This window comes from Macrobrachium nipponense, chromosome 2 (assembly GCF_015104395.2).
Source record: "Macrobrachium nipponense isolate FS-2020 chromosome 2, ASM1510439v2, whole genome shotgun sequence".
In the NCBI taxonomy this organism is placed as follows: domain Eukaryota; kingdom Metazoa; phylum Arthropoda; class Malacostraca; order Decapoda; family Palaemonidae; genus Macrobrachium; species Macrobrachium nipponense.
Genome location: NC_087201.1, coordinates 97,072,341 through 97,090,810, shown reverse-complemented (window position 1 = coordinate 97,090,810; position 18,470 = coordinate 97,072,341). Strand labels below are relative to the sequence as shown.

Genomic DNA, 18,470 nt, shown 5'->3' with positions numbered 1-18,470 from the left:
AAAAAAGCTATATGGTTATGCCAGTTTCCTGGCTCTCTTACCCTTATTTAAGGGTGTCGGTATGGAAACTGGGGCGTGTGAAACCACCATCAGAGGTCCCCTGCCATTTAGTCTCTTCCTTTCTCAATATCCCTCATCTACAGAGGAGCCATTCCAGGCCATCTATTGCCCGCTACTGCTACAACTAGCGTCTTGTTTATCATTCCTGTAGATAGCACCCAAGCTTGGGCCAGTTAGGGTGTGGAAGATAGAGGGTGGGTTTCACTGGGTGACACAGGTTACTGCCCAGAAAAAGATTTTTCCTTTGTCAAAATTCCTTTTCTGGGCCTAACCTGTGTTGCTCCGTGAAATAGTAACAGAGAATTGGCCCCACCAGCTTGGAAATCTAGAGTAAACCAGTTACTGGAAGGAAAATTAAAATTATATAATACTTCTACAGATTTAATAAAGGTTCTTAATTCTACCGAGATTTCAATAATATTCTTAAATCTACTGTCTTTATATAAATAATGAAGGTTATACAATCCAAATCTGATAGGATCAGATCAATCCCACACCATGATACAGGAATTTTATATATATATATGAATATATATAGATATATATATAATGACTATATATACATATTTAATATAATAATTATATATATATCATAATGTTACTATATACTGATATATTATCACTATATATATTACACTTATATGCTATATACTATCTATATGACATATATATATGTTAAATATATGATTATATATAAACTAAGTATATATATATGATATATATATATACTATATATATATAATATATAGTATCATTAATATACTAATAATTATATATATATACATATATATGTATATATGTAAATATATATAAATATAATATTATATTTATATTATAATTTATATAGATATATATAATTAATAAAAATATATATAATAATAATATTTATAATATATAATATATTAATTATATATATATTAAAATATAAATAATATTAACGTGATATATATATAATATATATATATATATATATAATATTTAAGTATATATTATATTTATAAAAATATTTATAATATATAATATATACCTATATATTATATAATATATATTATATATATATAATTATATATTATATATTATACACACACAATTAGACACAATATGTACAATCTAGAGTGATCATAAGTGCAGTCCAGGTGGAAACAAGGTCAATCTGTGCAACCCGGTAAACAACCAAAGCAAAGGTCAAGAATGCTAGCGAGGCAGGTAGGAGAGAAAGAACTAAGGAGAGATATAGGCTATTAAGACTAGATATTACTATGCTAGGCTGTGTCAGAGGAAACTACGTTCCCTGCTGCCACTGCCGAGAATTTAAGGGCCTCTAAGGACTTTAAGTAGTGGCGTTTAAATACTGTCGGCGACTTTCAACCCGTATACTTTTTGAGATCATCAAAGTTCATATGATGAAAGTAATTAACTGAAGTAGCTACCGCTCTGATATCATGTACATGCGGCATTGATTCCCGATTGGCTTGTTTGATAAAATAAAGAATTTGTTGTCTGATTCCTTTTAAGGAGATCGTCCCATTATTCTCTCTAATAAATAAAGGGCCTGAAGACTTCTTGTCCGTCCTGTTTAGGTAGGATCTTAGTGTGTTTACTGGACAAAGAGATAAGTCCTGTGGAAGTGGGACAATCTTCCAAGGGGACCATCTATTTTGTGGATCTTCATTCTAAGCCAAGAATTTACGCTCTGGTAAAATCAGTACTTCTCCAGAAGGGAGGAATTCAATGTGATTTGGTTCTCTGGAGAGAGCCGACAGTTCAGATATTCTGGCTCCTGACACCAGACTTACTAAGAATAACGTTTTCCTGAGAAGGGTTATATAAGAATATGATTCGTTAAATGTATCTGAAGCCAGCTTGAGTACATCATTCAAAAACCAAGAGACCGTTTGAGGTCTATTTATTGGTCTAAGTCTAGCACAAGCTTTAGGGATAGATGAAAAATACGAATCTGTCAGGTCAATATTAAATCCAACTTGGAATATTTTTTTTAGGGCAGATTTGGTTGTAGTAATAGTACTAGCTGCAAGGCCTTTTTCGAACAAGGTTCTGAAAAAGGTAACTGCCACATTCGTGGTAATAATCTGCACCTTTGAGTCATTCAAAAAGGTGGCTAGCCTCTTAACTGCTGAATCGTTTTGACGTAGTGTAGATTCTCGTTTGTCTGATTCCAGGAACAGGGTGTTTTGAGGATCAATGTTGGCCTCTTTCTGCGCCGCAAACATCATGAAGTCCATAAAGTTAGGGCTTTGTGAATTCCTGAGGAAGCGGGCACAGTCCGCGTTTGTACAAACTGCGTCAGTCTTGGATTGGGGATCCGCAGGGGCCGGAGTCCCAATTCCACTAGTAGTGGGAACCAATTGCTCTTGGGCCAGTTGGGAGCTACTAGTGCAATCTGTCCTCTGAAGGATCTGAGTTTGTTCAGAACTTCCAGCAGTAGATTTATCGGGGGAAAAAGATAAATTCTCTTCCAAGTACGTATTCCATTCTATTGCCATAGCGTCCGTGGCGTATGCCAGAGGGTCCAGATTGGGAGCCACATAACATGCCAGTTTGTGGTTGGATTCGGTGGCAAAAAGGTCTACCTGAAGCCCTGGCACCTGTTGGCAGATCCATTTGAAGGATTTTCTGTCTAGGGACCATTCTGATTCCAGCGGAGTTGTCCTTGACAATGTGTCTGCTACCACATTCCTTGATCCCGCTAGGTGTGTGGCAGACAGGTGCCATTGGTTCCTTGCTGCTTAAGCAAAAATTGCTATCATTACGTGATTTATATGGCTCGATTTGGAGCCTCCTCTGTTTATGCAGTGGACTACCACCGCACTGTCTAGTACTAGTTTGATGTGTATTTTCTTCGCTGGCGAGAGTTTCTTCAGGGTCAGAAACACTGCCATGGCCTCCAGTACATTGATATGTAACTGGCGGAATGTTACTGACCAAGTCCTTTGTACTTTTTTGTACTGGGAGTATCCCCCCCCAGCCGCTTAGGGAGGCATCCGTGTGAACTACCAGGGCTGGGGGAGGAAACTGTAATGGTACTGATTTTGACAGGCTCTTGACTTCTGTCCAGGGATGGAGTCTCTTCCGTAGGATCGGCGGAATCCAGGATACTTTGTCCCGAGATTTCCTGTTTGCTCTGGATTGCCAGACCCAGTTTATATCTTTTAGTTTGGCTTTCAACAGCACGTCCGTAACTGATGCAAATTGGAGTGAACCTAGAATCCTTTCTTGGTTCCGCCGGGACGTCTGTTTGCCCTTGAGGAATTGTCTTGTAGCCTTTGCTATTTCTCTGCGTTTCGCTGGCGGAATTGATAAGTTGTATGCGTTCAGGTCCCATTGTATCCCCAAACACTGAAAGCGTGGTGCTAGAGTCAGCCAGGATTTGTTCCTGTTTATCTGGAATCCCAGGTATTCCAGAAAACTTATCAATTTGGCTGTTGCTTTGCGGCATTCTTTTGCGTCCGGGGCCCAAATGAGCCAATTGTCTAGATAGGCTACTAGCATAATCCCTTGGGTCCTTAATTCTTGGACCACTGTTTCCGCTATCTTTGTAAATATTCTGGGTGCTATGTTGAACCCGAATGGCATTAATTTGAAGGCATAGGCCTTCTTTCCTAATCTGAAGCCTAGGAAGGGGCGGAAGTGTCTTGCTACCGGGACATGATAGTAGGCATCTGTAAGATCTATAGAGGTGGTGACGGTCCCACGGGGAAGTAATGTCCGCACCTGCGAAACGGTCAGCATACGGAACTTGTCGCAATGAATGAAAGAGTTTAGACGGGACAAGTCTTAGGATTATTCTTGGCTTGTGTGAGTCTTTCTTTGGAACGCTGAACAAGCGCCCTTGAAATCTTAAATGTTTGGCTTCTGACACTGCCTTCTTTTGAAGCAGATCTTGGGTGTATTCTATTAAGTCTACCGTTGGGTTCTGGTAAAATCTGATTGATGGAGGAGGCCCTTCTTTCCAACTCCATCCCAGACCCTTTGATATGATACTGTGGGCCCAAGTGCTGAACCTCCAATGGTTCCGGAAGAGGTACAGCCTCCCTCCTACCTGGGAAGCCTCACTGGTTGGCGGATGGGCGGTTTCCCCGGCCTCCCCGAAAGCCTTTGCCTCGGGCACAGGCCCTTCCACCGGCCCTGTTCCGGAAAGCACCTCTAGCTCGGCTATCTCTGGCGAATCTATTGTACCCTTGAAACACCCCTTGGGTTTCAAAGGTAGCGTTAAAAGCTGGGGAGGTGGAGAAGGTAGTTGAGGTTTGGGGCTGCTGAGTGGGTTGACTCAGTAGCACAAACTGCTGTTGCGGTTGTGCTTTAGTGGAAGGTTGGTTCACCTGGGCCACCGGGACAGCCTGAACCACCGTTTGGGGTTGAGTGGCCTGGAGGGGCTGGAACTTCCTTGCCCTCTTCTTGCTCCTAGGATGTGTTCCAGGGGACTCAAACTTCCTCTTTGTGATGAGTCCCCAGCGTATCCTCAGGCTCTGATTCACTCTAGCTGCTTCCCCGAGAACTTCATTAACGACGGACTCAGGGAATAGCTTCGATCCCCAGATCGAGGATTTGATGAGCTTGTTGGGCTCATGCCTGATGGAAGCATCCAATAAGACGTGCTTCCTGCAGTTCCGTCTAGCCACTGCGAAGTCATAAAGATCGCACTGTACAGTGTGAAGATATGACTTCGTAAGAACCTTAAAAAGTGGCTCCTCCGCGTACACCAGGGACGTCATCTCTGTCATGGTGGCGGAGTTGAGGGACCTGCTTAGCCTGCACCTAGCGTCATATTCAGCCTTTACTAAGGCATCTGGATGTCTGGGTAGCCGCTCGCTGAACTGTGTTGTAGCACAGTCAGGGGCAAGTTTGCCCACCGAGAAAGTTGCTGGAGCATCTACCCAATACTCCATGCCTCCGGGGAGCAGCAGGGAAGGTAATTCTGTCTCCCGGAGTTGTGGCATAGGTTTATCATCTATGGCTGCTTGCAGCGTTAGCTCAGCCACTTTGGAGAGGCATGGGGTAGGAGTGTCATCACTCACTACGAACATTGTGAAGGGGCTTTTGTGGGGTGTCAACTTCGTGTTGATACACTCCCATTCTGACAGGTTCCGGACCAGGCTTGTTGGGCCTGGTCCCTAGGAAAGATGACGGTCTCCTTTGGGACCTTATCTTCCCTTACCATTGCCTCCTCCGTCAGTCGGGCATAGCCCATAAATGGGAACTGAAGATCCAGTGGGTAGAATTCAAAATCTAACCGCCGGGTTCCACATCCTTCAATTGTTAGCATACCCTCCGAGAACGGGGCGTACACCGCTGGCCTCCAAGGATTGTTATTCTTAAATGGGGGCAGCTTTGAGGAGTCCGGCATTACCAGGGGTTGTCTAGCCTGTCCGGACTGAGGTTGTCCTGCCGCCAAGTTTTCCTGGATACCCGCCACTAGGGTCTCCTGGTTCATTATTCTCTCTGTCAGGGACTGAATGGATTGTCCCGACGCCTCAAGACTGGAGGACAGCTGAGATACAATCTCTTGGAACTTGGTTTGCACCAAGTTCCCCATCTGCTCCATCATCATAGAGGAAAAAGCCGCCGGGTCGAAGCTAGGTTCCTGGGATCTAGCTCTTGGACCTCTTGCTCTCGACCCCTGTTGAGGGGGAGTAGCTCTTGCCGAGTCCGCCACTGGTTTGGGAGCCGATGGCATACTGGCGCGGCTAGTCTTAGACTTTGGTTTTGGCAAGGATTTCTTAATAGCCGATAAAGGGTTTGAGCGTTTGATCTTGGGGATCACCGAGCCCGACTGGTCCCTAACAGTTTTGGGCTTCCCGGTGAATCCCTGGAAGGAAGAATTAGAAGATTGAGATGGGCTAAAGGACAAGCCTTTAGCCCCTACACTACATGCCTCTGCTACATTCTTACCTTCGCCCTGGCTGTCGACAGCCATGGGCTCGCGGTCCAGGTTCATGGCCGCCACTTCTCCTAACACCTCTTCGCCGAAGCCCTCAACGTCCTCCGGTAAGGCCTGGGTCTCCTCGCGGATCCTGGCAATGATGGGGGCCGCCAACTCCGCCGCTACAGCTGCCAACCTCTTCGCTTGGGGGTAGATGAGTGAGGCCATCGCCTCGGACAGCATGTAGGGCTGCTTGGCTTTGATATTTCTGCCAAAGCCACCAACCCAGACCTTAACCCCTTCTTTACCGGGTGGGTGAGCAGAATGTAAACATTGCGTTCGCTGCCGAACTGAATCTCTCGGTAGTGAAGGGTAGGCTCCAGTTTGGAGAGGTGCCAATCGTAAAAATATTTGCCAAAAATACACTAATCAAGACAGGCAAATGAAATTATCAGGTACTATTAGCACTATAATAACGCATATTCTCTGTGAGTTTTATCATCCTACAGGGAAAATAAATGATTTTATGAAAAAAAAATGTGAAACTCAGTGTCCCTTGTACAAGGGACACTGGTGGTCGGTGAGAAAACTACAGTCTTGAATAGAAATTCGGTCTTACAGAATGTTGGTATATCCACCTGGAACACTGCACATAAAGTATTATCAAAATAGAACAGTAAATAAGCACGTAATAACAAAAAAAAGAGCAACAACTAAAGCGGAAGCCCCGCCGATAAATATGGAAATCGCAAATTTTATAGCATATCTCTCAAAAATTGGTTGATGTCGTTTTCCACGTTTTCTAAGATTAGTTTCATCACAGAAAACAACTTTAGGGGTATCTAAACTAATTTTTCAGATTTCTTGTCCTCAGAAAAAATAGCTTTTTCGCTTTTTCTCTGGTTTGGTTTTTCATATATAAAGTTACTATAAGGCTTTATTTTTACCTTCATTTATCTGGTGTTCATATCTTTTATTTGTAAAATGTAATAAGTGAATAAATAAATAAATACAGTAAATGATGATGCAACTGGTTTTATACTTGGATAGAAGTTATCACATGTTTACGCTTGTCTGGTTTTGTGATTTTTTGTCGAGACGCAGTTCATCTGTCACCTACACACTACTATGTAGATATATAAGTAGTAATAATATTTTTTTGGGTTCATCATACGTCTGGCATCGTGTCATACTGTTTATTTTGCTCCAAACTCTTCAAACTGAAATTACAGAATGATTGGAAGTCCCTATCTGAAAAGAGGAGTTTTGGTGGTACTTTGCGTACCACCTTTATGCACCTGGCGCAGTGTAGTAGACTTGAATGGTGGTACCCGTATACATCCAAACAAACTTTTGGTAATGAAGAGGTTAAGGGTTGCCAAAGCCGTATCCTTGACGGCTTGAGGGTTCTGTAAGAGATAGCTATATCAATGACTAACCTAGATACTACTTACTTAGTCTAGTATGTATCAATATGATTGTATTCGATATAATTCTCATTGTATCACTCTGAGAGTGGTATGTACCGACTCAGTAGTGAGATCTCTCACTAGCCCGTAGCATATCTCACACCCATCCGGGTGCCACACCAGCAGGGAGTCCACCAGGACCGCACATCCCGCATGGGACCGGCACACTTCATGGCCGCACGGCTCTTGGAGAATGGCTGTGCATGCTCCAGGCAACGTACCATCTGGAAGTTGAATGATACATAAGTATCACTATTTAAACCCACGGAGATGTATCCGGAGGGGCATGCAACGCAACTCTACTGTCACCGGAGTCGACTCCGGTGGAATGCGTTTCTACTATACTAGGATTTATAAATACTTGTATCTCACTAGCTCCCAGCCCTAGTTCTAATTCTTATCATGAAACTAAGGGTTTAGGCCTGGTACAGACGGAGCAGGGGAAGGGTGGACCAGCCTTACCCCACTGGCGCACCGGAGACGTGCTATCTAGTCAATTAAGATTGAGTCTCAAGCCCATTCTCCGCCCCCACAGGGGTGTGGGACGGATAAAACCAAGAAGGTTGAAACCCAGGTAGGGAGCTAGTGATAATAAAATGGTACTTCGTTCTGAATACCCGGCGGGGTGGATATGCCCGACGTAGTAAATGAACCCGAAGTGTAGCGAGTTAAAATTATCTTAAACTTAAAGTAATTAAAACTACTAAATAGTCATACATGCGTGAGACTAAAACTGCTCTATTCGTTGTCGAACCTCCTAGCTCAGTATCTCCTTCCCCAAGCTATCTTCTATTTCCGGGTCCGACTCCATGAGAACAGATCAGGGAAAATAGGTAATCCTAAGCCCATATCTGATCGGATAAAGGATCGTGGCTATTCCTATACCCGATACCATCTAGTCGGGGTCCCGGTCCCTCCGGGGCGGGAAGATAGGACTGGGGATAGAGGACTGCGGCTAGGGAACGCAACCATAGTGGCACGCGGAGAATACTGTCCCGACGAGCCAGGTGGCCAACCAAGGCTCGCCAGGATGGGCACCCCTCCCATACCATCCACTCTGAGCATGGCGTGGTGGACCTTTCCCTCGACCGAACTCCCCAACCCCCCCTCATATACGAGAAGCTCGGGTCGGCTACGTGGAGTAGCGTGAGGCGAGCTGCGTCACCCCACCGAGGTGGGTGCGGGGGGAAGGGAGGTCGACTTGGATACAGCAGTCTCCTGACGCTCAGACATCTTGATGAAAATAGAAATTCGCAATATGAAAACACAACACGTGTAAACGTTAGCAGTGCTATCGAAGGAATGATAAACAAGACGCTAGTTGTAGCAGTAGCGGGCAGTAGATGGCCTGGAACGGCTCCTCTGAAGACGAGGGATATTGAGAAAGGAAGAGACTAAATGACAGGGGACCTCTGATAGTGGTTTCACACGCCCCAGTTTCCATACTGACACCCTTAAATAAGGGTGAGCGAGCCAGGAAAGTCTGGCATAACCATATAGCTTTTTTCTCTTGTATATTTAGCAATATTTATACCTTAGAAATGAGTGCTATAGAAACTATTTCACGGAGCGACACAGGTTAGGCCCAGAAATGTCATTTTTATATAAGTAACTAACCAAGTAACTACATAGCTAAATCCCACATTAACAGGGAGTGGGATACATGGATATGTTCTACTCAAAAACATTCAGTAAGAAGATGAATTTAAAATAGAAGGTAGCTAGCATTGGTTAAATGCTTGTTGTAACCTTACTTGGTGAGAAAGCTGCGACAGGAAGATATTGCCTCTGGTTGGCGCTCATCTCAACCTGTAGAGACGTGGTAGTAAAGCCAAGAGTTGCCTCTACTTCAGTGGGAAACCTTGCAGCCGAGGAATACTCTGAAGTCTTACCAGATATGACTATAAAACAGATGTCCTTGTGCTGGGCACAGTACCCAAAATACAACCAGAAATAATCTTACCAAACCAAAAAAGCATAAAGGCCAACTGGTGGGGACTCCTGGTACACAGTACCACCAGGCTTCCCAAACCCCACCTTCCTAAAATAAGGCAATGTGATAGGGAACTAGGAGTTACTCCTTATCCTTCGCCACCCCATACAGGTGTACATGCTAACCACGGCCAAAGGGCCCAATATGTGGCAATTACTGTACACTGTCTCCATATCGCACAAATAACGGGAGGCAAGCACTCATCTTGACTTCCAGTAGGTTGATTGGAGGATTGTGGAGAGTGACAAGTTCTTATTAAACAGTAGCCAAGGAAATAAGGTTCTAAGGACTTGTAGGCAAGAGATGAAGGTAGAAAGACATAAATGTGGTCCAATGAGACCATGTTTCTGTTTCCAGACAGACAGATTCCTCTGGAATGCGAGGGATGGACTAGACCACTGATTTCATGAGCTCTTAAGCAGAGTGTACTGGTGACGCTGTCGTCAGCTGCAGAGAACCTCCTCCCAATTGTCTCATAAAACCATGAGAAAGTCGTGTCCTTAGACACTTCTTCCTTTGGCGAGTTAGTCTTCCCGCGAACAAGAACTGGAAAGACCTGCAGACCTAAGTGTATTGCTCTACTGCTCTCAGCTCTCTCCCATTAATATGAGCTTTCCTTTGCTCAGGGGTCCAAGTGCCTGATACCTCTTGACCATTCAGGAGAGTTCCCAAGCCTGTGTCAGAGGAGTTGCAATAAAATTGAAGGTCTGGGCTCAACGGAAGAAGAGACTTACCTTCTCAAAATCTTTCTCTGCATGACCAACCAAAGGTCCTCATTGATCTCTGGTGTTATTCAGGAAGAACTGTAACAGTCTCATATGCATTCTACCTAGCATAACAAATAGCTCCACTGATTCCAGTGTCCCTATGAGACTCATCCATTGCATGGATGAGCAAGAGGGAGTGATAAGAACTGATGATCTGTTTGGAGACAACTTTCTACTCTCATTGGAGTCAGAAAAACCACAAAATTCTGAGTGTCTAGAATCACCCCTAAAATGCACTGACTCGCAACTGGGAAGTTAACAAGTCGTCACTATAGTCAAACTTAGCCCTTTAGGCTGCTAAGGTGTTGGTTGCGTTCAGCCGGGATTTTCCGCACCAATGCCACAATTCTATAAATACACCAAAACGGTGATGACAAAATGTCTCTGATATTTTTTTTACTAACTAAATAGTATATGATAATTACTCGTTTTATAAGAACACTTCATATGTTTAAGAATGACTATGTTTTTTATGGGAATATGAATATTATTACAAATATTTTCCTGAGATTTGACAGCACCACTTTGCTGGGTTTGTGCTCCATTGCCACCTCAGCCTGATAAGGTCATTCTGTGTCACTGACTCCAACATGGAAATATCTCCCACTTCTCACTGGCCCTGCCTGCACAGTCCAGCAAAGAAAATAATCTATACTAATGTGAATCTGTACTTTTTAGATGAAAATGCCAATGGCGGACTTTTGTTACCAGCCACTCGAGCAAGGCCAAAGCCAACAAAGTAGGCGAAAGGACATTTAGAAGGATTTGCTGCAAAGCAAATCAATAATGGTTGTCAGAGGCTGAACACATGAAACCTGTCTTCTATTCACCGACAAAAACTCAGCCTACGACGGTTACAGATTTTGATCAATGATAAGTGCATCCTGAGGAGAACTGTATTGGAATTTTATGAAAGAAATGAAATCCCTACACTCTACAAAGTCATGGAAGCGCTAAAAGAGAAAATATCTTATAATGGTAGCACCGAGTCACTTCAAAGAGAGTCCTTCAAAAACTTCATTTTTCTTGACGAAACCTGGGTTAATCAGAATTACACTGTTGCAAAGTGTTGGACTGACATGGCCTCCAAAACAAGCAATAGGAGTAAAGCCGCCTACTGGAAAAGGAAACCGCCTCATCATTCTTCATGCAGGAATGAATGAAGGCTTTGTCAAAAATGCTGAACTATTTTTTCAAAAAATGATAGTGATTATTACAATCAGATGAATGCTTCAGTTTTCGAGCATGAGTAATGGTTTAAGACCCAGTTGTTACCTAACATCCCCAAGTCTGTAATTATGATGGATAATGCATCCTACCACTCAACGGTGCTCGAAAAAAAAAACAATATCATCTTGGAGAAAATGACAAATTTTTAGTCAATTTGTATTTTTCATAGCCAACAAACCTGAGGTCTTAAAGACAGAATAAGGGAACATCGCAGAATTTCCACTTGTCCTTCTTGGGAGGGTTTTTCTTCTCCTTGACTGGACGATTCGGCTTCTCCCTCTCCTGTGAGCGCTCTCCCTATGGCAAATTCAAATATACCCCTGTCGCCTTCCTGTTCTTCAATCAACTTGTCATTGGAAGTATTGGGAGTCCCACAGGATGATGTTATATTTAATGTAGCCCCCTCTTCTTTCAGGTTCTAATACTCTTTTCAAGAGGGAGAAGGCTATGCCATCTAATTCCTTAGTTGATAAAGGACTGGTTGATAAAGAATGGTGCACATCCATGTGATGACATGCTAAAAGTGGAGCTCTATGATCTTGCCAAAAAAATGTGTAATGGAAAGAAAACTTAAGTGATTGATACACTTCCTTCAGAAGCAGGACATAAAGTTGTATGACTCACCCATACAACTGTCAGTACAACCCAATAAGAGCTCATATGGACTCAGGTAACAACTTATATTTCCAAGAAAAACATTTAAAGTTGTTGAACTTAAGCATTTGGTCAAAGAAGCTTAAAGCACTGTGACAGCAGAAAACCAGAAGCAGGCAATAATACACGCGGAGAAGCTTCAGGATCAAGAAGCAAAGCAAGATGTAGCAGTTGAGAAATTTATATAGTCATTTGTCATCAGCATCAAGGAGAGCTCAGACGACGAATCTTCTGATTGAACACCATTGAGAGGATTAGGCCTACTGGGGAAACCTCTATAAAAAAAATGCACCTAGACTTTTACCCCCATGGTGGTGTGGAAAAATGAGAACACAGATAAGTCTGAGAGAGAGAGAGAGAGAGAGAGAGAGAGAGAGAGAGAGAGAGAGAGAGAGAGAGAGAGAGAGAGGTGGGGCAGAAGTACCAGGGGAGACGTGGCATCGGTGCGGAAAATCCCTGCTATACGCAGCCAATGCCTTAGTGGCAAAAGGCCGAGTTTGACTATATCAGGGAACACATACTGGCCTACTACCTCCACACATGTATCCCTGCAGACAATGCCAAAAGAGAATGAGTAGAAGGCAGAAGAGAGGGAGGGCAGTCTGGAAAGAAGGAAAAGAAAAGGTTCAGCAGAGGCAATGGGAGGGTATTCCATTTTAAAGATAACAGGTAACATTTTTTGGCCTTCCTCTGCTCCTTGGCACACTCTTCCATTGCTAAAGTGAAAAGCCAGTGCACTCTTTGCCACAGTAAGGTTCTACACACAAAAAAGAATAATGTGGTCACACACCTGCTCTCATCCTGTGTACCTTTCTTGGTCTTCTTTGTTTTTTGTTTTTTAACATCAATGATGAAAGCATCTAAACGCCATAAACCATATTGCATAAAATTGAGACAGCTTCACCTTAGAAGTCAGTTAGGATGCTCGCAATAGGATATTCTTCACACATTGGCCCGGGAAAAAGTACTGAAGACTACTACCACGCCCCTTTAGGTTCGGTAAGTACCAGTCTACATGCAAAGAGGGCACCATACCAGCCTTTTCGGGGTGAACTTGAATACATAAAGAAAAGACAATACATAAATATCATAAGAATAAATAAGGACAAGCATAGACAAACACGAAAATAAAAAGTTACCTAGGTAGTATATTTAATACCCTGGTCAGGGACTGTGGGGAACCAGCTCATGGTTGTGTTACCAAGTACTGACCTTGGCAGGTGAATGAGGAACTCCCAAATTCACCTGCCTACCACCAAGTAACTACGTTGTTAGACTACCAAGGTTCAGTAACCATTTCCAGCGCACATTCAAGATTAAGCTAGGCTACTCCTTCTTAGGCTATAATGGCAATGGTTTGATGTCCTTATGAACAACTAGCCTAAGCATTTCCTACCTTGTAACGGATAGGCAATAGGTAAAATACCAAATGGCTGGCCTCTACCATAGAGCGACCACCTTCCCGAAAATCTATGGCCTTAATTTGTGACTTAAGAGAAAAAACTTACTTCGAGAGGAAAGTAGAGGTCTCGAGATGTTGCTCTGACGGATGCTGGCTCTTGACTAATGTCTATCCTGGGTTACAGGATGAGTTAAAGTACTTTTTCGGGAAGGCGGTAGAGGACGGTCATTCAGTATTTTACCCTAGCCTACATTTGTGGTTTTCCTCAGCCAAAACTTCCTAGAGGTTCCCATTTGAGAGGGGTCTGCCTTAAGCTAGGCTAGCTGCTAGATAGTACCTATAATACTGTGCTCGAACCTTCCTATTTGGGGGGAGAGTAAACATGAAAAAAATTGTTTGTATTAATTAGGCTATATGTAGGGGGAAAAACCAGCGACTACCAACCCTTATCACAGTTTTCAGGTCTTATTCACTCGATATTTAAATGGTGAAACAAGAATACAATTACAACTCCAAGCATACCATTCAAAAGATTGAAGTTTCGTCAACATAATGTGATATATGAAAGCCCCATACAAACTAAAATAAGCATGTGACGCTCTTCGTAAAATATGTTTTCAAGACAGTTTTGAAATCCAATATGGCGGCTAACGTGGGATGTACAGGTTTTGATCAGTGACGAAAATCATCTTTCCCAGCCTACCCAGCAATCATTTGAACAATGTTAGCGTATATATGTAATGTTTATTGATCTTACTCAAGATTGCAGTTGTAAGCAGCACAATAAAACAACATTTTGTTGCCTATATTACTGAAAGTATGAAACTTTTTATTCCTGGGGTCATGGTTTGAACTGAATTCATTCTTACCTTGTAATCGGTGGTTTTTATCCTTACTGCCATCACAACTGAAACTCCACAGTGCTTATTTGATTGCTATTATACACTTTTTGGTCTCAGTTCACTCCACATTGCACTTTAAACCAGTTGCTGTTCCTGGTTCCTAAGCGCGCGTGCCACAAACACAGTTACGAACAGCAGACGACGAAACTGCAAAGTTTTATTCCCTAAATTGTTTACTTTACTCGTTATTTAGTTCAAATTTACTTTGTTATTTAAAAATTTTAATTTAATTCATGTACAGTGGTACCTCGAGATACGAAATTAATCCGTTCTGAGGCGGCCTTCGTATTATGAGTTTTTCGTATCTTGGAACACATTTTACATGTAAAATGGCTAATCCGTTCCAAGCCCTCCAAAAACACCCCAGTAAATTATATTTCCAGGCCTGAAACACATGTTCTAGGGTTACAACGCCGATCCGACGGAAGAAATATGACTCCAAAAAGGCAAAATACTGTACATACTTGAGTAATATTCAACTGCATGTAATGTTCAACCTCATTTTTACTGCATATATTAGGACTTTAGCATATGTCCCATAGCAATAAGCCTAGCCTATGTTAGCGGTTGCTACTGTAGCCTAGTCTATGATTTTGACATCTAAACCTAAGAAGCTAAAAGCTTAGAATATGCCAATAAAATGTGTAAATAATCAGTATGTACTCATTTCAAATAATTATTATTTAATCATTAACTATAATACACAAAAAAACAAAAAACAAACCTTCCAATCGATTGTTTACATTCAGCTCTTACCCGTCTTACGAGTATCGAACGAGCCCCAAGCAATCATTTTTCCTAGCACACAGTAAGCCATAAATTGTTATTAGTATCATTCTTCAACTAATGAAACTACCAAACAGTATAATAAGCATTCGTTTCTATTCTTTATTCTATCTTTACCTAATGGAGATACCGAGTTACTGACAGCTATAATGAAACATACGTATACGTAACGTAATAATAAAACAGAAGAATTCTAAAAAAATACGTATTTGTTGGCAGTCTGATTTATTTTATAGTTTATGATATCTAATTCACAATTTTTTGTTATGTATTGCATGTACTCATTTCAAATAATTATTAAGTAACCATTAACTATAATAAACAAACAAAAAAAAAAGCTTCCAAACGTCTGTTTACATTCAGCACTTACGAGTATCGAACGATCGACAAGCAATCACTTTACACAGTAAGCCATAAATTTTCATTATCTCTCTTCAACTACTGAAACTACCAAACAGTATACGTAATAACCATTCATTTCTATTCTTTATTCTATCTTTACCTAATGTTTTTTTTTATTAAATGTATTGCATGAATAAGTTTTTCAATTTACAGCATCCTTTTACCAATAGAATACTTAAAGCACAAGGGGTACATTCTGACCAATAGGAGAGCAGGACCTTATGGGATGACTAGCATCAGGAACCAATGGGAGAGCGGGAGGATGGTGGCGAGTTTACTCAGTTGGCGGCGCAGGAGTTTTGAAATTGTTCTCGGTGGTCCAGGCGAATCTCAGGACTTTACAGCAACAACCTTTCGTATCTTGAAAACTTTTTGTATGTAGAGCAGTAAAATTTTTCGATTGGCTTTCGTATCTCGAGTTTTTCTTAAGTAGAGCCTTTCGTATCTCGAGGTGCTACTGTATATTATCCCTTTTTTGCAACCAAATTACCCCAAAAAATTACAGATATTTCTAAAGTAGATACAATCAAATGTTTCTAACGTTTTCGTACATCTGGCTGCTGAAAACCATAGAGGAACGACTACGGATAAGTGAATTATATACATTTTTTTTGGGGGGGCTTTTTTGTTTTTGCTAGCACTTTTCATTGATTTCAGTCTATATTAGTATTTTGAATTTCTTTAATAACCGTATGCCAGAAATAAATGTAACCTTTAATGTTTGCATGCTTTAATGTTTGCATGCTAAGAATGGCAAAATCATCGTTGCCACATTAGTGGAGGCTTCACACATACGCCGTTTCATTATTATAAACTGTTTCCATGAATTCTAGTTGCCATAGTAATGCAATAATGATAAAATTGCTTTAATATTTATGTATTTATACTTCCAATGCATAGCCTAATTTCACCAATTTCAAAGTTTTGTGTGTAGTCTTATACCCAGTTTGGAGGGTCATCACATACCGAATGGCAACAGAGAGAGAGAGAGAGAGAGAGAGAGAGAGAGAGAGAGAGAGAGAGAGAGAGAGAGAGAGAGAGAAAGGAAGGCGAAGGAACGAAGGAAAGGGGTGGCGGTGGAAGGGGGGGGGAGATGGTAGTATGGTGCGAAAACAGAGGCGCAGGGACCGAAAATGATTGCGTCACACTACGGCGATAATCCGGCAGTAAAACATCTTCATATATCCAAAAAGTAAATAATAAAGATATATATGCGCATTACGATTATACCAATTACATGAAAAGCTGATAATCTGCATGAATAACTGGTAAACTGTTCTGCAAGAAAGTTGAGTAAAGCAATTATTTACAATTGGTACGAAAGTCAAGATGTCGTGACGTCATAATACAGGACTTAAAAGAACGTTCTAATTCCAAAAAATAATTACTTAAATTTGAGTCAGAATCGAGTTACTTTTTCAATAACGAATATTTTCAAATTAATCATCATAAATATGTAAAATATTGATGTTTTACTATTTATTTAAAAAATTATCGAAGTGCACGCTTCGTCGTCTTCTACAAAACAGTTGTTTACTCGGTGAGGAAAAGTTTTCCGATTATTGTGATGAAAGTGCCCCAGCGTCTGTGGGTACAAGTGGTGTGCGGATTTAGCACAGGAAATGGTTAGTTTATTGACACCAGTGACTCCGTAAACATCGAGATGGCGTCAATCTTCTAGTAAATACCTCGAGTTGTAAGTAAAAATGTTGAACGTGTTTTGGTGAGATTTGCACTACGTTTGAGACCGTTTTCAGTACCCTCTGTTTAAATCTTAAAATTTGGCCTTAATTTCTAACTTTGGAGAAAATACTTACTTCAAAAGGAGAGTAGAGGTCTTTAGCTCCGTTTCTCACCAACAAGAAGTCGCGACTGATGCCCATCTCCGATGTCAGGACGCGTTATAATGTACTTTTTTTGGGATTGTCCAAGCTGATCGTACATGGTCCACTCTGGACCCTACAGTTTTTTACCCTATGGGTTGTAAATACATAAAACAAAAAGATAGCCAGGAGCAAGTGAATATCCGCGTAGCGCAGATTTTCAAAGAAAAAAATATCATCGGACCACAAATTTTCAAGGAGTTTGTTAGTGTGTGCTGTCAGTAAGAACGTGGCAGTACAGCACTTCACACCCTATCTGCATATTTAAATATTCTTGGCAACCTTGTTTGTTCTGGCATGAGGTAGCTACTAGTATAGCCTACTGCTTCGCTATGTGCGCTACGTAGCCTCTGGGTTAAGATCAACTGGGTACTTAGGCAGATACCTAGGTAGGTAGAGCTGTAGGCTAACTGCATACCGCAGATATAGGCTAGCTAGAAACTAGGTACCCGATAGCCATTCAGAAATACCTGTTACCTAGGTAGTACCTAGTATTCTCTAGGGTTCGTGTATCTGGCCAACAATTAGACCAAACCCATTCTAGCCTATGCCACGTCTTGGACGTTGGCCTAACCTACGCCAGATATAGCCTAGCTAACATAGGCACTATGAAAATTAATATTGGTTGGTTAATCAGTTAATCTAATTACAGAAAAATATGAATACTAGGTACATAAATAGTCCCGTTCTGAACTCACTACTCGGGTAGATAAGTAACAAACCTACCTCAAACGAAGGTTAAACCCAGAAGGTAAAACCAGACAGTCGATTTTGCCAAACTTCGCTGGAAATGGTATCGTTTTCAGGGTCCGTATCCGTGGTCTGTGCTCTATTTTATTAAGTTCGTGCTTCGATATATTATAAACACCATTTTGGCAAAATATAAACCTCTCAGGATGTTCGAAATAGACACTAGAACGCAGGAAAAATGGGGCAATTAACAAAAAACTTGTGCGGATGTACCCCACAGCCAATGGGTTACGGAACTAAACTATAGTAATATGTAAACAAAACACTAACTTCATTGTAGCTATTTATAGT

The 18,470-nt window shown here is 41.6% G+C and overlaps 1 protein-coding gene across 5 annotated transcripts in view; it reads right to left on the bottom strand.

The window, feature by feature from the left end:
• LOC135220819 (uncharacterized) overlaps positions 1-18,470 on the bottom strand; it is a 106,486-nt gene that overhangs the window by 75,062 nt on the left and 12,954 nt on the right. For 2 of the 5 annotated variants that reach the window (XM_064258355.1, XM_064258357.1), the window contains exon 1: positions 18,156-18,444. The exons of 2 other annotated variants lie outside the window; for them this stretch is intronic. The gene's annotated coding sequence lies outside the window, so the exon portion shown is untranslated. Of the gene's footprint in view, positions 1-18,155; positions 18,445-18,470 lie in introns of those variants that run through there. One more of the 5 variants, XM_064258354.1, reaches the window with a different exon arrangement.